The sequence below is a fragment of the Taudactylus pleione genome, unplaced genomic scaffold (genome assembly GCF_031769625.1).
Source record: "Taudactylus pleione unplaced genomic scaffold, aTauple2 ptg000662l, whole genome shotgun sequence".
In the NCBI taxonomy this organism is placed as follows: Eukaryota; Metazoa; Chordata; class Amphibia; order Anura; family Myobatrachidae; genus Taudactylus; species Taudactylus pleione.
In genome coordinates this window covers 795706-801149 of record NW_028285064.1, presented here as the reverse complement: position 1 = coordinate 801149, position 5444 = coordinate 795706, and positions in this window count along the sequence as shown.

The window sequence follows — 5444 nt, the reverse complement described above, 5'->3', positions numbered from 1 at the left end:
GCATTAGTCAGGGGAGATCTCAACTAGCCAATCAGAATTGAGACATAAAGCCTGCGTTGCTGGGTAACCTGAAGTCGAGCAGGAAGGACTCCTTCGGCTGTCAGTGTGACCTTACCGTATTGCCTGTAGTGTGTGCGCAATACGTAGCTGTCACTGTCTAATTACGGATGGGCAGGCACCACAGCTGTAGTAAAACTACATATCCCAGCATGCCCTGCCACAGGTTTGCTATTCGGCCATGATAAAACTGTTGCAAGGCATGCTGGCATGTGAAGTTCAACAACAGCTGTAGGGACATGTATTACCCACCCCTGGTACTGCTGTTAATATGTTGTATTCTTGTAACTGTATCATCTCAGGAACTATTTCATAAGTCAGATATTATATTTCTGTTTATTAAATATTTACATACATATATTCTAGATGCCAGGTGTTATATTTCAGCAGCTATTTTATAATAAAGAATAGAAGTCACGGCATGCCCTGCCAGCCCGCAGCCTTTGCTGGTAGTGTGGCAGATGGGCTGTTACATACAGACAGTGATGTGCAATATTGGTGATTGATGTGTAGGGGAAAGTGAGCCTTTCTGGAATTACTAGGTTCCTAGCCAGAAAAAGAAAAACTGATGTCAAGTGGTACAAGGGGGTGCAGCCTGTTTATTGAGTACATACAGTCAGGTCCATAAATATTGGGACATTGACAGAATTTTCAGATTTTGGCCTCTATTCACCACCACAATGGTTTTGAAATTAAACAAACAAGATGTGCTTTAACTGCAGACTTTCAGATTTAATTTGAGGGTAATTACATCCAAATCGGGTGAACGGTGTAGGAATTACAACAGTTTCAATATGTGCCTCCCACTTTTTAAGGGGCCAAAAGTAATGGGACTATCAACTCAAAAGCTATTTCATGGACAGGTGTGGGCTATTCCCTCGTTATTTCATTATCAATTAAGCAGGTAAAAGGTCTGGAGTTGATTCTAGGTGTGACATTTGCATTTGGAATCAGTTGCTGTCAACTCTCAATATGAGATCCAAAGAGCTGTCACTATCAGTGAAGCAAGCCATCATTAGGCTGAAAAATCAAAACAAACCCATCAGAGAGATAGCAAAAACATTAGGTGTGGCCAAATCAACTGTTTGGAACATTCTTAAAAAGAAAAAACGCATCGGAGAGGTCAGCAACACCAAAAGACCCGGAAGACCACGGAAAACAACTGTGGTGGATGACAAAATAATTATTTCCCTGGTGAAGAAAAACCCCTTCACAACAGTTGGCCAAATCAATAACACTCTCCAGGAGGTAGATGTATATGTGTCAAAGTCAACAATCAAGAGGAGACTTCACAAGAGTGAATATAGAGGGTTCACCACAAGATGCAAACCATTGGTGAGCCACAAAAACAGGAACACCAGATTAGAGTTTGCCAAACAACATCTAAAAAAGCCATTACAATTCTGGAACAACATCCTATGGACAGATGAGACAAAGATCAACTTGTACCAGAGTGATGAGAAGAGAAGAGTATGGAGAAGGAAAGGAACTGCTCATGATCCAAAACATACCACCTCATCAGTGAAGCATGGTGGTGGTAGTGTCATGGCGTGAGCATGTATGGCTGCCAATGGAACTGGTTCCCTTGTATTTATTTATGATGTGACTGCTGACAAAAGCAGCAGAATTAATTCTGAAGTGTTTCGGGCAATATTATATGCTCATATTCAGTCAAATGCTTCAGAACTCATTGGACAGCGCTTCACAGTGCAGATGGACAATCACCCGAGGCATACTGCAAAAGCAACCAAAGAGTTTTTTAAGGCTAAAAAGTGAAATGTTATGCAATGGCCAAGTCAATCCCCTGACCTGAATCCGATTGAGCATGCATTTCACTTGATGAAGACAAAACTGAAGGGAAAATGCCCCAAGAACAAGCAGGAACTGAAGACATTTGCAGTAGAGGCCTGGCAGAGCATCACCAGGGATGAAACCCAGCGTCTGGTGATGTCTATGCGTTCCAGACTTCAGGCTGTAATTGCCTGCAAAGGATTTGCAACAAAGTATTAAAAAGTGAAGTTAGATTTAGGATTGTTTAGTTTGTCCCATTACTTTTGGCCCCTTAAAAAGTGGGAGGCACATATAGAAACCATTGTAATTCCTACACCGTTCACCTGATTTGGATGTAATTACCCTCAAATTAAATCTGAAAGTCTGCAATTAAATCACATCTTGTTTGTTTCATTTCAAAGCCATTGTGGTGGTGAATAGAGGACAAAATATGAAAATTCTGTCAATGTCCCAATATTTATGGACCTGACTGTATAACACACACGTTATACCTGCCTACTTTTGAAAAAGCATTTCAGAGAGATAGTGAAAGTAAAGCTGGCCGCACATTGCACAATAATTGTTCCAACCAGCCACCTAGTTGGCTGGCTTGAATGATAATTGGGTAATGTTTATTGATTAAACAGTAACACAGGTCTGCAATGAAAATGCTTTTTTAACGAATTTATGTGATACTTATAGATTTTTGGCTTCTGAACACGAAAATTACTCCTGATTTGCATATCACATCACGTTTTTCAGCAAAAATGTATTTATGAATAAGTAATTTTTTTCATATTCTTTAAAGTAATACATTTATTCTGCCTACATTTATTATAAAACATGGTCTTAAATGAATTCAATCAGTAGTATAGAACGTTGCAATTCAGTTCTCGTCATAAAACTTCCCGGCAAGTATGGTTTAAAAGAACATTTTTTTAATTCCCATATTGAGGATTTCCCAAATAATCTCGGAGACTACAGCGACAACAGGGTGAACGGTTCCACCAAGACGTTAAACATGAAGAAAGTAGATACCAGGGTGGTTGGGACGTCAGCATGATGGCTGACTACTGCTGGATGATATAGAGATGACACAGAAAAAGCTTCTAAGTGAAAAGCGACAAAATGAAGTTTGAAGACCAAAAAAACAAGATATTAACGATTTTTTTTCAATAATTATGGTTTTGTTTCTACTATTGTTTGATTTTATTGTTATTTTATTATGTAATTAAGACAAAAACACAGTGATATCGTCTACACTTCTTCGTATTTCACAATAAATATGTCAAAAACAATTAAACTTAAAAATGTATGTAACCCCCTTATAGGTAAATGTGATGTGGTAAATTTTTTTAATATACTATTTTTTGATGTACACAGGAGTATAATTAAGAATATAAAAGTATTATTAAAAAAGCTTTCAATACCTTAAATTTCACAGAACTGTGTAATTAGTTTTCTCCCAAAAGCCAAAAAAAAAGTGTAGAGGAAAACCTTCCCCCAAACTGAAGACACACTCTCAGCCTGCTTCTGTTCCGCTGGCTAGTTACAGCACAGCACCCCCTTAAGGAACGGCCAAGTCATCTACAACTGTGCCGTGCCGTGCAACCAGCCCTGTACCAGAGCGCCAGTGCACCCTGTGCCACACCGGCCCTCTAATCTGAAGTACGCTCCATGAGGCAGTACAGATCTCACAGCCCTGTGGGAGACGTCATGAGGTCTCACTCCGCACAGTGTGAGAAACAGAGCAGGGCGTTGGTGAATGTGGCCGGTTCCGCCCCCAGGGCATCTCGACCGGTGTGATAGCACCAGCCGCACCACCCTCCGTAGGTCCTGTGTGCCACAATCCTTACTTCACCCCACCTCTTAGATCTGGCCTGCGTGATACATTCGGTCTCTGTGGGCCATCTAGCATGACTGATTGCTGGCCATGAGAAGGTCCTGCAGCTGAGAACATGACTTGGAATGCATTAACTAGGAGACCACCAGACCTGGCAGCTGGCATGAAATGCTGCACCAAAGCCATTGCTGGGTGCTCGCAATGCTTCCACCTGGGGGCCTTATTGGTACCCAGCATCAAGTCTAAGGAAAAATGAAATAAATACTAGGCAATGATCATAGAAAGGGCCTGCACATGGCCATCAAATCTGCTCATTAGCCCATTAACCTACTAACACAAGATGTTTTTCTATAGGCGTGACTGTGCATTAAGAATATGCTCCACTGTACTATTTTCTAGCATCTTAAATGTCCCCCTCTACCAAGATCATACCATTCTTTGCACACCCCCTGTATTGCAGCACAAGGCCCCAGTAAATTAGCACACTTCTTTGGACACAAATCACTTTTAGTTCATCACACATTCTTGATCAGTCTGGTGGAGAGTGGCTGCCATTTTCATAAAGGACATATCCCATAGTGGGATGCAATCGGGAAGCCGGCTGACATTATACCGACACCTGGCTTCCCGACTGTCATATCCCGGTGAGGGTGAAATGACCGGCGTCTACATCTCATTTTACAGACGCCGGGAGACTGGCACCCGGCATCCCGACCGAAGGGATGCCGGGCGCCGCGAGCGGACAGCCGCGGGGGGGAGGGTTAGGTTTAGGGCTCCCGGGGGGGACTTAGGGTTAGACACCCCCCCGGGGGACTTAGGTTTAGGCAGCGGGGAAGGGGGGGTTAGGTTTAGGCACTTAGAGATGGGATTAGGGTTAGGCACTTGGGGAGGTTAGGGTTAGGCACCCCTAAGGGAGGGTTAGGGTTAGGGGGGTAGGTTAGGTTAGTTAGTACTTACCTGGGGACGATCGGGATTTCCAGCGCTGTCGGGCTGCCGCTGTCGGGATCTGTTCCTCTGTCGGCCTGACGCTGCCGGGATTCCAACTGCCGGCAGTATTACATACCAATTCCCCCATAGTTGCCTACTTTCCTGGGAGTCACGGAAGGCTCCCGAAAGAGTAGGCAGATCTCCTGCATTCCGCCCACTTCCTAGTGAAGTGGGCAGGATGGGGAGATTTAATGAGAAATTTGCGAGTCCGTAGGGAGTGGGCGGGTCGAAATGACGCAAATTGCTACATTTAGCCCTGCCTGTAAAGGGGTGAAGCCTAATGACGCCTATAGTCCATACTTACTGACATTCGAGATTCCCTTCCTGGGGGAAGCTCTGGGAGGAGAAGCAGGTGGACGGTGTTGGGAGTGGGGCTGGGCAGGTTGCACCATATGGCCCAGCCCCTCGTGGGAATTTGGCACAAATGCCGCATATTTAATTAGGGGGTGGGTCTAAATGACAGGATTCTCATAGAATCGTGTCATAAGAACCCGTCGCCTACGCACGGACCTCCAGATCCCCGGGAATATTCTCCCCATTCTGGCCACTTCACTAGGAATTTTTCAAACACAGCCTGTGACATGGCATTTAGGAGCTGATTGTCTTGTACTTTATCTCCATTTACTTTATCTCCATCCAAGGCTTAGTAAATATACCCCACAGCCTGTAAAGTACCGTTAGTAGCTGATTGATTGGTACTTTATCTCTCTCCATGGCTTAGAACATAGGGGTAGATGTATTATAGCCACATGTATCTTGGCCAGTGGCATAACAAGGGCAGGGCCGC